This window comes from Schistocerca americana, chromosome 1, assembly GCF_021461395.2.
Source record: "Schistocerca americana isolate TAMUIC-IGC-003095 chromosome 1, iqSchAmer2.1, whole genome shotgun sequence".
Classification (NCBI taxonomy): Eukaryota; Metazoa; Arthropoda; class Insecta; order Orthoptera; family Acrididae; genus Schistocerca; species Schistocerca americana.
In genome coordinates, this window is record NC_060119.1 from 1121301174 (window position 1) to 1121321596 (window position 20423).

Consider the following 20423-nt stretch of genomic DNA (forward strand, 5'->3'; position numbering starts at 1 on the left):
AATCTAGTAAATAAATGTGCCTGGCTACTGTTTTAATTTCCTGTGCTCCCAGGAGCATCTTAAAGTTCTTCAGTCACCTATCACAAATGTACATAAAATGTAATATAAGAAGCAGAAAATACAGTATATATTTTTGATTAACATTTATTTTTTAAAAATTGTGTAGTTGAACACATCATTGTATTTTATTTCACTCTGAAAATTATGTCAGTCTTGAAGAAAATATGACAAAATTAACATAAAATTATATACTGTAGCTGTCTGAAATTATTCTCTCCCATTCTTTGAATAAAAAGGACAATTTTTCCCTTGTGGTATCAGAGTCACGAGATCACAATGTGACAAAATAGCTTCATGACTCTGTGTCAAATAGAGATAATACACCTGAGAAAAAGTTCACCATTCCATGTCACAGTACAATACAATACACCAAAAACAGCGATGTCAAAATGTCTCTTAGTAAATAAATGATTTCATACGAGACACCATTAAAAAGGTTCATTGGTCAATGTAAGCTCAGGTGAAAACCTACAGTTGTTCGGTATGAAACACATTCCATTTATATCAAACACACATTGCAGAAAAATGTGAATGTCTTGTCAGTTTCTTTCACCTTTCAGGATCAAACATGAATTGTATGTTGCATCCGCTCCTGTTCTTTCTGCTGAAGAAATCTGAAACAAAGAAAAAAGTGTTCAATATAGTATCTATTAATAAAGTAATGATACTCTGATTTGTTAACAGAACACTGAAAAATTATGATAATGCTAAGTTTTTTACAGAATGAAATGGATAGTACTGCACATATCTCTGAGGAGAGTAGGTCTAAAAATTATAATTTTAAATGATGTAATGGGAGGAGAAACATTTTTCAACATAACTGGGAATATTTTTAATAATTTCTATTGCCTTTTCATTTATCATGGTTCATTACATTGCACTTTCCATTTTATTTTGAGTGCTGGCCAGTATATTTGACTGGATACCTGTCAGAAATTTTATTACTTTACTTAGACAGGAAACCAGATCTAACATAAATACAGGCCTGCGCGCATGTCTGTGATGTCAGCAATGTAGTGTTAGCAGCCGGCTGGCACAAATGCTTGCTTTGTCAAAGATTTTGTCAAACTTCTTTGACCAAACTACTTCATTGGAGCTATTACATGATTGTAAAATTCATCATCATAGTTGGTTGGGAATGGATGCCAAACAGTTAACAGCAGCATACATTGGTGGTGAGCAAATTGCTTGAACAGAAAGAGAAATGGAAGTGATTGTGGGTGAAACTGTGTATAGCAAGAGGAGAAGTTTAAAGTGTTCACAAAATTTGCTTCCTGAGGTGCAGTGTGAGGATGTAAAGACCATAAAAAATTGTTTGAAACTGGAACTTTGCCTTCATGAAATGTGCCCCTCATATTTGCATACATGATTTTCATTTATGAAATACTATTCCTTAATTTCATTCACCATAATCAAAGTTTTTGGAAAGCCTACAACTGTGTCATTCATAATTTAAATAATGAAACACTGCACTAGTCATGTATTTTTCCATGCTTAATATGATGTTCTTTTTGGAATTTATTCTGATTATCAAAAGGAAATATTCACATAGATACTTTTTGTGGTCTTTGTATGTGTGTTATATGCTGTGTTGTTGCTGTTGTGTTTTTATGATTTACTACAGACAGACAGATTTCTTTTGTCCAATTTTCTGAAACATCACATAAAATAGCTGTGTAAATATTTGTACTTGATCATAGAATAAATTCTTGCAGAACAGTGTACAAATCATGAAAAAGTATGTAACTGGTGCAGTGTTTCATTAAATTAAAATCATGACTGCTATTTCTGCTAAAGATCATCTCACGTCTAAGTTAAGATTTTTAGCAATAGGTGAAAGCTACTCCAGCTTTCAATACAGTACTCGAACCCCATAGTGTACCATATTCCAGAAACATCTGAACCTATATGTAAATAACCTAATGAGTATTTGTGCAGGTTAAGTTAGGTTAATTAGAGTATAAATAAATGTATCAATTTCAGTTATGTACACTTTATACACACTTAGCTTTTCACACCTCCATCTCCTCCCACATCCTTTCTTTTTATAAGTACGCTTTACTGTATCAACAGTACACCAACTTTGAATGCAGCTCACTGCTGATGCTGTTTCTTTGTAAGATTCCAGCTGCTTATTACAGTTTTTGTAGTCAGTATGTTTTGTGTTATGTAGAACTTTGTATTCTTCAGATTCTACAATGGTCACTGTGGTGGTTTACCATGCACCAAATGTACTTTGTCATTTTATAGCTTAAATGCACTGAAGTAAGCAAAGGAACATGTAAACAAAGGCCCTCACTCTAACTTTTTCGAAGATCTTCGCTAAAATCTTTCTGTCAAAGATATGACAGAAACGCTTTGATAAGTATTTATCACTCACCACAAACACTACATTGTAAGCATCTCATAGATGTACACTCAGGACTTTACTTATCGTCAGCCATTTATGCCTTAGGTGACAAGAAGAAATTGTTTTATTTTTCTTGGTACTATGGTCCATACTCATCTCAATGAATATACTTCTCTGTGCTGCTAATTTTGTGTTTTACTTGAGAATGCCTAACAGCAACCAGGATAAATTTCTTCTAAGAGCAACCATGAGGTGAAATTACTAATGTATAAGTACATGTATATTTATAATAGAATACCAAAATAAAAAGAGAATCTCCTGCAAATATCATGTATTGTTTTTTTGTATCATGAAAGCCATTACTACAATTAACAATGAAAAACTTGTATTTAGAGGAGGAAGCTTAGTTACACATTTCTTAATTTCATCTTCTTCCTATGGCTTGTCCTGAAGTGGTAATGTGTTCTGCTCTTAGACATATTGTAAGATATTGGTGAGTGCCTGCATAGCCAAATGGTAATAGTCAGTGCCTTCAGTGCAGAAAGACACAGGTTTGATTCAACATAGCTCCTCAGATTTATCTGGAATGGGGTTAGCCTCATGACCGAATAAGGAGCTGCATGGATAAAGAAGCAGTGCCAGCATAAAGGTTCACCTACTGTCAGTAACACCTTGGGGGGGGGGGGGGGGGGTTATTGGTGACATGTTGATCCTCATACTGCCTTGTAGGCAGTAGTTGGCCAATTGGAACAGACCTAAAGTGAGCAAACTTAAGGATTTATTTATTCAGAACTGAGCAGTAATTATTACATTTATATCTTTTATACTTGAAATAATAATTTTGAACAGGGATTTTGTGTGATCTGTGGCAACTGTCTTTAAATATAAATGTGGTCAATGAACTAAGCTTTGATTTAAACAATTTTAGATGCACAAACCTAGGGATATTTTATGTCTGTGATTGAAAGTAGATAATAGGTGTCCAGAATCTTAATTACGTCACAAGTGGAAAAATTATTTAATATATACTTACACTCAATACTTTTCTTAGTCTTTGGAAGAGTCAACATCATTGTAGTAGTAGCCTATACTTGGAATGGTACTTCAAAACCCTTGGATAAGTTTAGAGTGTACCCTGCAGGAAACGTGCTGTGAGAAATGTGAGAATTGGGCAACTAGTCACTGATACATTGAAGGTGGATATCATTAATGTGATGACCCTGACTGTGAAGGCAGAAGAGCTGATTGACTTTGTGAAGACAGAAAATGTAGGAAGGTTGTGATTTAGAGAAGTCAGGTGGAAGGGTAGAGTTAGGATAAATTGAGGAAACGAAACACACACTTTATTGGAATGGTGGACAAGAGAACAAAAATATAGTGGATATAATCATAAAACCAATCCTTGAAGAATAGATGGAAGCAGTAGAACACACACATGACAGAATGATGAAGTTTTGGCTGAGGACAAGTAATCAAGTGAGTGAATTTATCCAAGTATACATGCTACAGACAAGAAATAAAGAGGACAACATCAAGGAATTCCTAGTGAAATCAGGGAATGAAATTATGGATGTCGAAGTAATAGTGACAGATGACTTGAATACACAGGTGGGAAAGGAAAGTCTAGGGAAGGAAGAGTTAATTGGCCCATATGGACATGGTGGAAAAAACAAGAAATTAGAGAAATGGATTCATTTTCGTAAAATAAGTGGTTTGACTGTGGGCAACACATGGTTCAGGAAGAAAAATAGCCAAAGATAACAAGATATGGGTAGTGAGATAGACGGACAAAGATGGCCATTGACTTCTTTCTGGTAGGAAAGCAAAATCATGGACTGTTGATAGATGTAACTACACTCCCAGAAGAAGCTTTCAATGGAGACTATCAAGTAGTGGTGGCAAAGATGAGGATCGATAAAATAGAAGGAATAAAGGCAAAAAGGGAGACGAAAATAAAAGTGCAAAAACTAAAAGACAGGAAGGTACAAGAAAAGTTAACTGAGTTACTTAAGTTTAAAATCCCAAGCACTGAATGTGGAAGTCTGGAAAAGGAATGGGGTAAATTTGAAGAGGCATTTGTAAGCTCTGCAGAGAACAACTGTGGCAGAATGTCTGGAAGGGAGAGGGGTGAGTAATATGTACTAGCTCTATATGTACAGTTAAAATTACTCTTCTTTTAGAAACATTTAAAATTATGAAATATTTGGGACATTTAAAATTCATATCATTGATTGTGCAATGTGATAATATTTATTAAATTTATTTCTGGAGTCATTTATAAAATAATGATATAACTTGGTGAAGATTCTTAATTTGTCAACAAAATTTGTAAACTCAAACTCTTTGGAATATAGTTAGTACTGCAGAATGGATTTGTAGTGGGCATGCCTCTGATATGACTGGATGTGTTTTTATGCTTGGCAATAACAATGTAATTTTTGATAATGAAATGGAAATTGCAAAGACAGTGTGAGGTAGAAAAATGAGAAAAAATAAAAATCAAGATAAAAACAGGCATTTCTTTGGTAGTTATTACACCAACAGGAACCATGAACTTCTATAAAGTCAAAAATTTCAGCCTCAAGAATCAACCCCTAGACGTGAAGAACTAGAGCCAACAACCAGAAAAAAAGATAAGTAAAAAGTTTAATGTAAATCTTACTCCTCTCAAAGCTTGTTAAATGAATTTATTATGAAATGAGGGAGGGTAAGATTACAAGTATATGGTATATAGACGGAGGCTATCTCTTCCTCCGTTACTTCATCCATCTCCACATGCTGTAGTGTAGAGGTGGGGCGGAGAGTGCGTCTGATCCGCCATTCCACAGTTTTGAGGTGTTCCAGCTCATGAGGTAGACTCTCTGCATCTGAGTTGGTGTGCACCCTGTGCACCGGTGTTTTTAGTACCCCATTCCTCTGCAAAGGGTGGTGGCAGCTATTTGCATGCAAATACAGGTAGGTGTGCGTTTTCTTCATATATACCCCATGGCCCAGGGTGCCATCCACTCTTCTTTTGACCATGACAATCAGGAATGGTAAACTTCCTTCTGCTTCAGTCTCCATAGTGAATTTGATGTTCGGATGTATGGAGTTCAGGTGTGTAAGGAAGTCTAGGAGCTTGTCCCTTCCATGGGGCCATATCACAAAAGTGTCATCAACATAATGTAGAAAACAAGTAGGTTTCCATTTGGATGGGGTGTACAGGAAGAAAACACACACTGACCTGTATTTGCATGCAAATAGCTGCCACCACCCTTCACAGAGGAATGGGGTACTAAAAACACTGGTGCACAGGGTACACACCATCTCGGATGCAGAGAGTCTGCTCCATGAGCTGGAACACCTCAAAATTGTATTTAGGAAAAACGGGTACTCGGAATGGCAGATTAAATGCGCTCTCCGCCCCACCTCTACAGTACAGCATGTGGAGATGGACGAAGTCATGGAGGAAGAGATAGCCACCGCCTATATACCATACACTGGTGCATATCGGGGAAAATACGACGAATATTGAGGAAACACTGAGTAGGAACTGTCTTTTGCCCACCCAATAAAACACAAGCATTATTGGAAAGTGTCAAAGACAATCTCGGTTTGCAGAAGGCTGGCATATACCAGATTGCCTGTGAGTGTGGGAAGACTTACATTGGACAGACAGTGCGCACCATCGAAGATCTTTGCCAAGAACATCAGAGGCACACATGACTTATGAACCTCAACAAGTCGGCAGTCGCAGAGAACTGTTTGTCCAAAAATCACGAAATGCACTACAGACATCTAAATACTAGGACAACATTGTTAGAGAGGCTATCGAAATTTATACCAGGGACGGATTCATCAACAGAGGTTGTAGCTATAACCTCAGCGAGGCATGAGAATCAGCATTGAGTCTAATTAAAAAGAGGCTCGGCAAAGAAAATGAACGAGTGACCAGGGTGGATGAGGCAGTTACACCGACGCCGACGCGAGCCTCTCAGCGACCGCCGGCACGCGGCCACGGGCGAGGCCCGTGGAGAGAACGCCTCACGAGGAAAGGGGAATTTAGGACGGGTGTCTGCCCTCAGGAGCTCAGTTCATCAGCGCACCTGATGATGGCGACATGTCTGATCGCTAAAATATTGCTCCCTTTGGACACTATGGACCAGCAGTACATCCGTGGACTGTTCGAATAAGTACAAATTATTTGTGAAATTAATTTGTTTGTGGACTCAAGTGATTGTTAACAAAATGAATAGAGGTGAGGGTAGTAGTGATGTAGAAGTGAAAGCTGTAGGACCAAGACAAGACATGTTGGAACCAAGTGAAATTGAAATTGTAGTCAGCACAGAAACAGCAAAACCTGATATTTTGCAGTTGATTTTGGGAAAACTAGAGGAAATGAAGACTGATGGCAACAGCAAATTTAGTGCAGTTAGTGGTCAGTTAACTCAAATAAGAACTGAAAACAACATTAAAGGGACAGGGTACAATACCAAATAGACCAACTTAGTAATCATGTTTCAGTGCTAAAAAATGGGTTGTGAGTGGGATTAAAAAGTGTGAATGAAAAAGTTGATGAAAAAAAAAGGAACAGAACTTTAGTAGTTAAAATAAAAAAAATTTAAATGTTGAAAACAATGTGCCAACTAATGTAAATGTTTTAGATTAAAAAATTTCAGCAGTACAAAAAGATCACATTCACAAAGATCTGTATTTAAACAATGGTATTGAGTGATCCAACATTCCTAAATCAGAAGTTTCCATCAGACAATTTACATCCAGTGGATTTTCTGCACTATTGTAGAGATAGTTCTGTGTTGGGCATGAGTGACAATCAAAAGATTAAAGTTGTTAAAAGATGTCTTGAAGGCGAAGCTCTGCCTTGGGTAAATTTAAATTTAAGTCAGTGGAAACATATGAAAGGTTTGAAAAAGTTTTTAAAATAAATTTAATAAGAATGTAATTTTTTATAATGAAATGAAAATTGCAAAGACAATGTGAGGTAGAAAAATGTGAAAAAATAAAAATCCAGATAAAAACAGGCAATTCTTCAGTAGTTATTACACCAACTGGAACACTCAAAATCTATAAAGCCAAAAATTTCAGCCTCAAGAATCAACCCCCAGATGTGAAGAACTAGAGTCAGCTATGAGGAAAGAAAATACTGTAAGTAAAAAGTTTATTGTAAATCTTACTCATCTCAAAGCTTATTAAATGGATTTATTATGAAATGAGGGAGGGTAAGACTACAAGTTACCTGACAGCCACCATGCTAGATCGCCTTTTCCAACATGCCATGAGTACAATTACTAATGTATAAGCACACTCACATTTACCAGATAATAGCAACATAAAAAGTAATCTAATATACATGGCTTGTATTGTGAAAGCCTTCATTGCAATTGAAAATTAAAATTTGAATGTTGAGTAGGAAGCTTAATTTCATATCACTTCTTTCATCATCTTGTAATCTTATCCTCCCACACTTCACTATTAAAATTCTATGTCTCCGCAAAAAGTTTAGAAAGCTTCAAGAGGTGTAAGATCTACAAAAGAAAAACTTTTTTACTCATCTCCATTATCTTGTTGTTGTTGTTGTTGTTGTTGTTGTTGGCTCTAAGTCTTGTGCAGGGGTACATTCTTGCAGCTGAAATTTCGATTTTGTAGGTTCTTGATGACTAAATAACTGATGAAGATTTGCCTGTGTTATTCTTGAATTTTATTCTTTCTCACATCTTTCAGCATCATACAGTTTTTACATTTTCCACATTCAAGAAAACAAATAATTACATAGTTGTTGACTAACTTAGAAAACATCTACTTCCATCAGAGGTATGCCCACCACCCATTACATTCGGGCATAATCACAATTTTGAAAGAGTTTACAAAGCAGAAAAGTTTATAAACTTTCTTTAACAAAGAAGAATCTTTGCTAAAATATATCATTATTTTGTAAATCAATCTAGAAATAAATTTAATAATTAGCATTAGATTGTGCAATTAATAGCATGAATTTTAAGTATGCCAGAAATTTCGCAATTTAAAATATTTTTAAAAGAAGAGTAATTTTAATTGCAGTACATATCAATTGTAACAAATTAATTTCTTTTTTTATAGATTTTAGCTTGAAATATAATACAGCATATACAAAATCATATGAATTCTTTTAATGAAACAGCTGAGATAATTTTAACCTATTCAAGAATTGATAGTATACATGGTATCAGTTATCTCTATAAAAAAAAGGTACTGTTACAGGAGGGTGATTCATTGTAATCTTCCCAGAGCTGCTTCTGAAATGGTAATGTGTTCTACTCATTGCCATTTAATAAGATATTGGTGAGTAAACTTAAGGATTTATTTATTGAGAACCAAGCAGCAGTTATTATATTTATATATTTTATACTGGGAAGAATAATTTTGAAGAGAGATTGTGTGATCTGTTGCAGTTGTCTTTAGTCTGTAATTAAAAGGAGATACTAAATATTTGGAGTCTTAACTGGGAAAATTATTTAACATGCACTCATAATTAGTCATTTTAAAGTCGTCGTAATACTTTGTCAATTTTTCTCATAGTATAGCCTCTGGCAGAGTCAGTCAGTATTTTATGATTTAAGCAACTCCATTTACCAGTAATACTAAATAGCTGCAAGAAATAATCAAGACAGATGTTCAGGTCAATAATTATTTAAAGAAGGATTACAATATTAAAAACTGATTCCTTTCTTTCTATTTTTGCAAAAGCCGTCATTGTAAATTCTCTGGCCACAGTGGGAGGACTGAGTCATAACTGTGCCTGACAAGAGCAGCAATCCAGTGGTGGAGGTAAAGGATGCAGCATGAGGTGGGGAGGGGAGGCAGGGGAACAATAGGGTGGGGTAGGGGAAGGCATAGTCATAGGATGGAGAGTGTACAGGAATGAAAGCATAGGGGGACTGTATTGATTTTTATTGATTGGGTTTGATGCCAAATAAAAACCAAGTACATGCAAAATGATGACTGGTTACTGCTACAGTTCAAAATGGACATTCCTACAAAACAGAAGTAATCCAAACAACTAAATGAAAACTTTTACAAAAAGAAATGCTGATGAAGCAAGTTCTGAAAAAATCTTTAGTTAAAACTTATCACACGAGTTTTTAAATTCAACACCGTTCACTTGTGCATGTTGGAAACTTCCACTGCTTTTAGCTTCAGATGACAATGAAGCTACATTAGAGAGATCCACTTCAGTTGTATTAATATTTATCCAAACCATGGCTGATTTTGGTATTTTAAAATCCCATCTTCAGGTGTATGAAACTAACATACTAAGCAGAGGAGGAAGGAAATATAGTGCAAAATACGTGGAAGAGCCAAAAGAGCAGACTACCAAAACAAGGTGACTTACTTATTGTTTTCAGTACCACATAACATGCAGTCAGACCAGTCAGCACAAAAGCTCTAATCATTGCATGTTGGCAGAACAAGAAAAAACAAAAAAGGGAGAGCCAAATAATCAAACTGACCTAAAACTAAAGACAAGATTTTAAAATCCCAAAATGGGTTGTGATTTTATTAAATATTAGTAAAATTGAAGTGGATCAATCTAACTTAATTATCAGATGACCTTTGTACCAAATCTTGTGAAGCACATTGTTTTGTAATATCAATTTTTTATTCCAGCAATTTTATTTCACTTCTTCATTTTTCTTTTCTGCGACTTTGAATGGATAGATCGACTTCACTTCCAACAGAAACAATTGTTCTGGAATGCTCTGCAGGAGTTTCAGTGTTTTTACCAGTGCTCAAATTATCACTCACATTTTCAACCTGAAAGTAACACACAGGTGTTACTTTAAATGAAGACTTTAGGCTGCGTTAAAATTTATTTTATACAAATGTTTTCAACTAGGCCCAGACCTGTAAGTTCACTGTAACATGTTATGTAATACAAATCATACTCATTTAATAAATGATTATTGATACCTGTCTCTAAGAAACTTTTGTCAAGCTTTCCCCTAACTATGAATATGTTTCAGCTTTTCCATTATGTAAGTGTTGGTACGGAATTTCTTCTTCTTCATCCCAATTTTCTTCTAGCAGTAAGTACAAATATAACAGTAAATTGCTGTTACTAATCTGAGAAATGTGTGTCTACATGTGTAAATTGTTCACAAAAGAGCTGCAGGCTACAGTACCGTATGTGACGTGCTTAGGCAGTGCACTCAAATAGAATAATTTAACTTCTATTTTCTCCATACCGAAGTGAGACATGACTTTTCTTCCAACTTGAAAAACAATTTCAATGGGTTAGATCCATTTAGTACACAGCAATGAATCACCTAAAATGAACCAAACATAAAGTAACCAGCAACTATATTTTTCACCGCAAATGCTTCAAATTTTATGCGCACAGTACTATTGAAAAAACACACACTTCATCGTTGTACTGTGGTTTGAAACTATAAGATATGAAAGAAATCAACCAAAAAAAACTAACTGAAGGGGTTGATGTTGGTTTGTTTCACTTAAATACAGTACTTTTTTACAGTTTAATGAATTTTTATTGCTTACAGCATGAAAATCAGAAAATTCAATTTTCTCATGTACTGCGGTCAGCTGCTTTGAAGGAAATGTTCATTACTTTCCTATGTGGTATTTTCTCTTACTATTGCTCATTATATATATTTCTAACTTTAAATGTATATCAAACAGCTTTTTACTTGTAAGTAAGCCCAGCAGTTGAAATGCCCAATTAGTAGAAATCTGTACGCCTTTAGCTTCAGATGCAGCTGTTTGCTCGATTTTAATATGGCAGACTTCGCACGTAGAGAGAGAGAGAGAGAGAGAGAGAGAGAGAGAGAGAGTGAGAGTGTGTGTGTGCGTGTAAAGGGGATAGGTAAGTTGAGGACGGGGATATAGAATATATTGCTGGGAGAGTACTCACTTGTGCAATTCAGGGAAGCTGGAATCAGTTGCAAGGATCCATATGTCACATGCTGTGTAACAGTCATGGAAGAGAAGCACATTGATACTCTGCAAATCACATTGAAATGTGTAATGGGACACCCTTTTCTAATATAACCACCAATACCATTTATGCTATCGATTCTTGCATGACTTACTTGAAAGAGGGTGAACTGTTGACCAACAGCAAGGACCAGATCTCAGCTGTTTAACTAAAAGAATTTCATATGAATTTGTCACAATGTATTTTATTTCAGGCTAATATGTATAAAAAGAAATTAATTTGTTATTACTCTGTACATACAGTTAAAATTACTTTTCTTTTAAAAATATTTGAAATTATGAAATTTCTAGTATACTTAAAATTCATACTACTAATTGCACAATCCAATGCTAATTATTAAATTTATTTCTGGGTTCATTTATAAAATAATGTTATATCTTGGTGATGATTCTTCTTTTGTCAATAAAGTTTGTAAACTCTTTTGCTTTGTAAACTCTTTTGCTTTGTAAACTCTTTTGCTTTGTAAACTCTTTTGCTTTGTAAACTCTTTTGCTTTGTAAACTCTTTTGCTTTGTAAACTCTTTGGAATATTTTGAGTACTGCAGAATGGAACTAGTAGTAGGCATGGCACTGATGGAAACTCGTGTTTTTAATTTCGTCTGTAACAATATAATTCATGGTTTTATGAAAATGAAAATTGTAAAGTCAGTGTGATATAGAAGGATGGGATGAAATAAAAGAAAATCATAGCAACAGATAGTACTTCACCAGTTATTTAGTCATCTGGAACCCAGTAAGTAACGATTTCAGCCACATGAATGTACCCCTAGACACAAGACTTGGAGCCAACAAGAACAGAAAATGAAGATAAGTAAAACGTTTTTCTTTCGTATATGCTACACATCTTGAAGCTTTTGAAGATAATGAAGAGACAAAGAGAAATTTAATGGTTATGTGTGGGAGGGTAAGACTACAAGTGTCTGGCAGAGGGTTCATCTAACTTTCTTCACAATAGTCCTCTATTATTCCAATCTCATACAACACACAGAAAAAATGAACACCTATATCTTTCCAACTGAGCTCTAATTCCCTTATTTTATTATGATGATCATTTCTCCCTACGTAGGTCGGCATCAAAAAAATATTTTTGCATTCGGAGGAGTAATTTGGTGATTTAAATTTCATGAGAAGGTTCCGCCACAACGAAAAACACCTTTATTTAATGATAATCACAACAAATCCTGCATCATTTCAGTGACAGTCTCTCCCCAATTTCGCAATAATACAAAACAAGCTGCCCTTCTTTGAATTTTCTCAATGTACTCTGTCAGTCATATCTGGTAAAGATCCCACACCACAAGGAGGACGGACAAGCATAGTGTCAGCAATCTCTTTAGTAGATCTGTTGCACTTTCTAATGCACAATGTATTGGACAGCATGTTCAGCAACTGGGTGATCCTGCTGTCTCTTTCCACAGTTTTTCAGTGGCCATTCATGTGGACAGACATCTTGTTAATTACCATGACCACATAAAAAGCAGCACAGTGGTTGCAGCTTGGTTTGTACATCATATGACTGCCTTCAATGGGTTTGGAAATGCCTGTGACTGTACTGGAATAGGTAACGGTGAGAAGACGTATTGAACAAGTCTTGCACCTAGGCCTATTGTAGGGATATGAGCCATGTGCAAGGGACTAGGGCCATAAAATAAAATAAAATAAAATAAATAAGATGTGGAGTAGTGATGGACAAGGATACAGCATAGGTTTGGAGGGTGGTGGAATACAACTGTTGGAATGGTAGGAATGATAGTGGGTGGGATATCACTCATTTCTGGACATGATGAGAGGTAGTCAAAAGCCTGATGGAGAATGTGATTCAGTTTTTCTGGTCCTGTATGATACTGAGTCACAAGCGGAGTGCTCCTTTGTGGTCAGACGGTGGGTATGTGGAAGGTGATGGGTGACTGTAGAGACAAGGCCTGGGAGATCTGTTTCTGTACAAAAGGTTTGGTGAATAATTTTGACCTGTGAAGGCATCTGGGAGATGGTTGGTATATCTGGAGAGAGACTGCTTGTCACTGCATATGTGATAACCACAGGCAGCTACCGTATGGAAGGAAATTCTTTGTAGGGAAAGGGAGGCAGCTGTCGAAGTGCAGGCATTACTGGCAGTTAGTAGGTCTGATATGGAAGGAGGCACTGATATAGCTTTCCTTAATGTGGAGGTCAACATCAAGTAAGGTGGCTTGTTGGGTTGTGGAGGACCAGGTGAAGTGAATGGGGTAGAAGGTGTTGAGGTTCTGGAGGGATGTGGATAGGTTGTACTCACCCTCAATCCAGATCAAGAAGACATCATCAGTGATTGAGAACCAGTTGAGTGCTTTGGATTACAGGTGTTTAGGAAGAATTACACTAGATGGCCCACGAATATGTTGACATAGGATAGTGCCATGTTGGTGCCCATAGCTGTGTCACAGATTTTTGTTTGTTTTGTTTTGTTCCATGAACTAGGAAACATTGCAGGCACAATATGTGGGAATAGGTTCTGGCTAGGACTAGGGATAGGAAACAAGGATTCATAGTGGAGGTAAAAAGCATAAAAATATGTAAAATAACAGGGGAAAACTTGTAAAAATAAGTAAAACACAAAAAATCTCATAGGTAGGATGGACCTGGTGATTTATGTGGGAAAAATGATGAAACCTGTGGGAGTACGGCCAAGAGTGAAAGGTGAAAATGAACTAAAACTCTTTTTTAATTACATTTTTTCATTATACTCAAGACTGTTTTTACAAATGCTGATCACTGCAAGCATTTGCCTATTGCTGTTGAACTGATACTATGTTACTTTGATGAGTGCACGTCTGTATGGTGGCTGCAGTCAAATCAGAATTCTCATTGCAAGAAGATATTCCAATTAACAATAACCAATTCCAGTCCTCCTAACCAGGAAATTTTGTGGTCGTACTAAGAAACAAACCCAGGGGCTTCACACAGCAGTTGACCAATCAGCTATGGGGATGGACTGTGTAATCTTTTAGTATTATCCTTGTGTAAGTGCTGTTAGGAAAGCAGCGGACTGGCAGTGAGAAACTGAAGCTTAGCAGTTATCCTCAAAGCATGCTTCAATAATTCATTATTTGAGTAAGTAATACAGGCAAAAATATGGAGCAAACAAATTTAAATTCAGAGCGTATATATTCACTTTACATTCGTCACTTACTGAGGGTTGTACTAGTGGCCAAAGTACCAATTCTTGCCACTGGGGAAAAAAGAACGTTATATCTAAGACAAAAAGAGAAAGGTTGGCCCTCGGTCTTAAGAAATATAGCCCCAGATCTAATTTTGTGCTTAGTTTTGTGTATGTAATTAATTTCATAATTTATTTTGACTATTCTTAGTTAATATCTTTTGTTATATGTTAAAACAGTAATTGTTTCGTGACTTAGAGTCTTTTGTTGACTTATAAACAAATATAAATTGTGTATTAATTATAAACATTTGGAAGAAGAACTACTAGGATTCTTAAAGTATTTATTTGGCTCCATTAGATAACATATTAGCAAAGCCAACCCTTAATTAATTCCAAAATAATTAACAGGTTTGTCAAAACTATTGTATGTATAATTGTATCTGTTAATTACATTATTTAAACAAAAAATTTGACCTAATCTTTGTGACAGAGAAACTGTTAAAAAAGAGGAATTTTTCAATGTTTTCAGTTAATTGAATGATTTATGTTTTAATTGTAACTTCTGTGAATTAAGCATCAAACAATGTCTAGTTTCAGACCTAGTATTCTGAGGATATATAAAGGCCTGATTTTTGGTCCTGAGACAGTCAGTCCACGGCTGATTTTCAGACGGGAAGTCTGTATCAGTTAAGGTAACAGTAATGCATTAACTTAACAGTGTTATTAGTGTAACACAAATATGCCATGTATTAAAACAATGACAGTGCCTGCTCAATTTATTTGAGAAAGAGTTTCACACATACCTTATTATTCTGCAAGAACTCTGAACTGTGTGGTTAGACATTTACTGATCATAGATGTCCAAGAGCAAACTATTGTAGCAGTATGCTTATGTTTGCATGCAAGCTATTAATGAGGCTTATCATTAACCAGTAGTGCACTGGCCATATAACTGTGTAATACAGGGGGTTTTTGAACAGTGAAAGTAAAGAACTGTGAAACGCAACTGTGCAACTGTCAGCTACATCATTTACAGTAGTCAGTGTTGAACTTCCAATCCCGTTTTTCAGCCAGTATAACATATAACAATGCAGTACACTGACACCAAGGACTACCAATGAAGAAATAAAGTAGGCGAATTTGTTACTGGTCACTTTAAAACAGAGGTTTTGGGAGGATATGCTTCTACCTTCAGGCAAACAACTCTACTTTTGTCTTATAAATTTGTTTACCTGATTGTGAGAGAATGTTCTCCAAAAATCTGTATCATCCTCCCAAAAGGCATTTGTTGTTATTTAGAAGTTCAGTCTTGGATTAACACATTCTACAGGTTCATGTAAAAACAACTACACTCCTGGAAATTGAAATAAGAACACCGTGAATTCATTGTCCCAGGAAGGGGAAACTTTATTGACACATTCCTGGGGTCAGATACATCACATGATCACACTGACAGAACCACAGGCACATAGACACAGGTAACAGAGCATGCACAATGTCGGCACTAGTACAGTGTATATCCACCTTTCGCAGCAATGCAGGCTGCTATTCTCCCATGGAGACGATCGTAGAGATGCTGGATGTAGTCCTGTGGAACGGCTTGCCATTCCATTTCCACCTGGCGCCTCAGTTGGACCAGCGTTCGTGCTGGACGTGCAGACCGCGTGAGACGACGCTTCATCCAGTCCCAAACATGCTCAATGGGGGACAGATCCGGAGATCTTGCTGGCCAGGGTAGTTGACTTACACCTTCTAGAGCACGTTGGGTGGCACGGGATACATGCGGACGTGCATTGTCCTGTTGGAACAGCAAGTTCCCTTGCCGGTCTAGGAATGGTAGAACGATGGGTTCGATGACGGTTTGGATGTACCGTGCACTATTCAGTGTCCCCTCGACGATCACTAGTGGTGTACGGCTAGTGTAGGAGATCGCTCCCCACACCATGATGCCGGGTGTTGGCCCTGTGTGCCTCGGTCGTATGCAGTCCTGATTGTGGCGGTCACCTGCACGGCGCCAAACACGCATACGACCATCATTGGCACCAAGGCAGAAGCGACTCTCATCGCTGAAGACGACACGTCTCCATTCGTCCCTCCATTCACGCCTGTCGCAACACCACTGGAGGCGGGCTGCACGATGTTGGGGCGTGAGCGGAAGACGGCCTAACGGTGTGCGGGACCGTAGCCCAGCTTCATGGAGACGGTTGCGAATGGTCCTCGCCGATACCCCAGGAGCAACAGTGTCCCTAATTTGCTGGGAAGTGGCGGTGCGGTCCCCTACGGCACTGCGTAGGATCCTACGGTCTTGGCGTGCATCCGTGCGTCGCTGCGGTCCGGTCCCAGGTCGACGAGCACGTGCACCTTCCGCCGACCACTGGCGACAACATCGATGTACTGTGGAGACCTCACGCCCCGCGTGTTGAGCAATTCGGCGGTACGTCCACCTGGCCTCCCGCATGCCCACTATACGCCCTCGCTCAAAGTCCGTCAACTGCACATACGGTTCACGTCCACGCTGTCGCGGCATGCTACCAGTGTTAAAGACTGCGATGGAGCTCCGTATGCCACGGCAAACTGGCTGACACTGACGGCGGCGGTGCACAGATGCTGCGCAACTAGCGCCATTCGACGGCCAACACCGCGGTTCCTGGTGTGTCTGCTGTGCCGTGCGTGTGATCATTGCTTGTACAGCCCTCTCGCAGTGTCCGGAGCAAGTATGGTGGGTCTGACACACCGGTGTCAATGTGTTCTTTTTTCCATTTCCAGGAGTGTATTTAAAAAAATGTTGTGGATGAGGTGCAATATTTAGCATCTACCTCAGCAAGGTCTCTCTAGTGAAAAGCCATGAAATCAACTGAGTTTGGAGGCATGGATAGAGCCCATGTGTTAGTGAATAAACAATCAGCTCAACTGCAACTGATAACGAGAGTGCATACTACGTTAAAAACTACTGAAAGTTCATGGAAGCAGCTGGATTTGGAAGCATGGATAGAAGCTGTGTGTACATGAATAGACAATTTAAGGTAATTTTCATTTATTGTTCAACCCCAGTTGCACGTTTTTAATTTATGACTGGTTTTGATCATGCAGAATCATCTTCAGATCTAAGTAGTTGCATAAGCAATGCATTTTGTCTATTTAGAACCTTATGTCAGAGTACTTAGATCTGAAGGCAATTCTAAGTGATCAAAATATGTCAGCTATAGTAAGAATAAACAATAAGATCAACTGTAACTGACAATGAGAGGACATACAAGGTTAAAGACAAATATAAATCACTGTAGCATAATGCTTTTAATATAGTCCAAACTTAGTTTTAATTTTATTTGTTCAAGACATACTTCTGAATATGTAGCCCAGCCATGGCACTCACAAGATTTCCTGATAAACAAAAACACTGTATAATCTTTTACTAAACTGCCTCCTAAAAGTTTTACAAACCTGCATATCTGTGAATGTGTATGAGCTTAAACTGAAGGGAAACAGTGAATGAAAAATATGCCTTATGACACTAAAAATTGCATTACTGTGAACAAGGGTGGATTCACGGGGGGAGGGGAAGGGGGGGGCAGGGCAGGGCACATGCCCCCCCTCCCAACCAAGGCAGTCCAACAGTCCAAAACAGAGAGAGAGAGAGAGAGAGAGAGAGAGAGAGAGAATCTCTCTTGGTGTAATCACAATTTTTACTCTCAGGCAGCACGTAATTGTCAGCTTAAAAAATGCAGAAAGCCTGGAATTAATGGAACATGAGTACGACTTCTTGTGTTATGCCTTCATTACTTCTTGTTTCTTTATTGTCAGCATGTATGGTAAAAGTACAATGAAACATGAATATTATTTGTTGTTTCATGATTTTGTAGCAGATAAATGAGCTATGGCATAGTTTTACTTGCTATGCTAGTAGAGTGTGAAAAATTTGTATTTACTGGGCTGTATTCAGGCTCACATATTCAGATATTTCAGTAAATATTTGATCTCTCTGGATTCTTTTCCTAGTTAGTAAGAAATAGTATGCCCACCAGTTACTTTAAGCAGCTTTATTTGAAGGTTCAGGTTTTGATTTTCCATCATAGACTTCTTACAGCCAGTACATTTGCTGTTCTATTCCCCATGGCATTTCACCAAAGCCCTCTTGTTTGCAAATAGTACCTGATGTCCTGTGAGATGTTTTTATCAAGAACCGAAGTATTTCAGTCAAGATATGGTACTTCGCTTCTAGTTAAAAGCCACAATGAGTGATGCATAAGGTACTAATATTATAAATGTGTAAGTAAAATTGTCTGTCAGTCAGTCTACTTTCACATCTGAACCACTGAATTGAATTTGATGAAGTTTGATAAGGAGATAACTTGAACCCTGAGGCCAATCACAGTCTACTTAAAAAAATAAATCAGTAGCAGAGGTGATAATAGTTGTTAATAGTGAATCAAGACAGCAAAAAGTTTGTTGATAATGTACTCTTTTACAATACATCATGCAGGCAATAAAAGCTATGTCAAACTGAAAAGTATGGAACTGTAGATCTCACAAAGATCTACACAAAAGTCTATGAGAGCTTATGCTTATCTTTTACCATTCACCCACAATAACCATTTTTGTGTTTCCATTGCACCTGATGCAGCAGATCTGAAAGACATCACAAAAGTGGTGAATATGGGTGAACCATGAAAGACAAATGCATGTTCTCAAGGAATTTTTTGTAGTTATTTTTGAGGTCTGTATTTTAGTATGACATGAAATTACATACCAAATACGCTGCTGGCAAATGCTTTGCTGTATATAGCAGATTACCTTTAAATGGCTAAACAAACTTTCGTCAAACATATGCCAAAGCAATTCTGATTAATTTAGCCTTCAAGTAAATAAAAAATCTATACATTCATGTCAGAGCTGTGATGCTACACATATGCAAAGACATTAAACATATTACACCTGACTTTGTGCAGCGGGGTAGCAGAGAGGGCAGTGCACACCATGAGCTGAGCTGCTTCAATACTTACTCATCAAAACAATACAACTGATACTCAAATGAAGAAGTCAGTGAAAGCTAATTGAATATATAAACAAATAGATGCTGTTACTAATCAATGGAGAACTTTCACAGATGCTTACAAATGGCACTCTGTTTATATAGCAATGTACAACTATGTTTTGATCATACAAACTGACCCCATTTTCAGACATAATCTGTAGAATATTACCCTCTGTCAGTGTTCGTACCTTCTCTCGAACATTTGCTAAATCAAATATCGCTAAGACTCCCTACGCCTTAGCTACAAAGAATCAGGTGTATATGAAAATTGTTGTTGCAAATCTTTGGTGATAAGATGTAGAGCATGTTTTGCAAAATGCTGAACCACATAAATTTGTAGCAAATGGATGAAAATGTTAAAAAGTCTGCAGCAGAGACCTATAAAAAATGTGACAGTTGTTGTGCACATTTTCTGTAACAAGTAATAACCGCCACTGTGGAAAGATCTTTCTCAAACTTATGCCATCTAAAGACGTAACTTTTGAGTAAGATGGCAGATGATCATTTTCATGTACTGGCATTGATGCATATCCATCAAGATATTGCACATCAATGATGAATGCTGAGGAACTGTTGGCTATCTTCTGTAGTAAACACAAGAGGAAACTTTCATTGGACCATAAGTAATAATGACCGTTATAAAATTACCACTATAATAAAAGTACATATGAGGTGAATCCAAAATTTTCGGGACTGGTGCTGCCATCTGGAAAGTAAGAGTGCTTGTTCTACAAAGTTCACAGGAGAGCTTCTGTAAAGCTTGGAAAGTAGGAGACGAGGTACTGGCAGAAGTAATGCTGTGAGGACAGGGTGTGAGTCGTGCTTGGGTAGCTCAGTTGGTAGAGCACTTGCC

General features: G+C 37.3%; 1 protein-coding gene across 1 annotated transcript in view; it reads right to left on the bottom strand.

Annotated features, from left to right (window-relative positions):
• Positions 1-314: 314 nt before the first annotated feature.
• The window catches only part of LOC124596941 (Down syndrome cell adhesion molecule-like protein Dscam2), a 348091-nt gene continuing 327982 nt past the window's right edge, over positions 315-20423 (bottom strand). Inside the window, exon 32 of the mRNA XM_047135906.1 lies at positions 315-674. The gene's annotated coding sequence lies outside the window, so the exon portion shown is untranslated. The remainder of the gene's footprint in view (positions 675-20423) is intronic.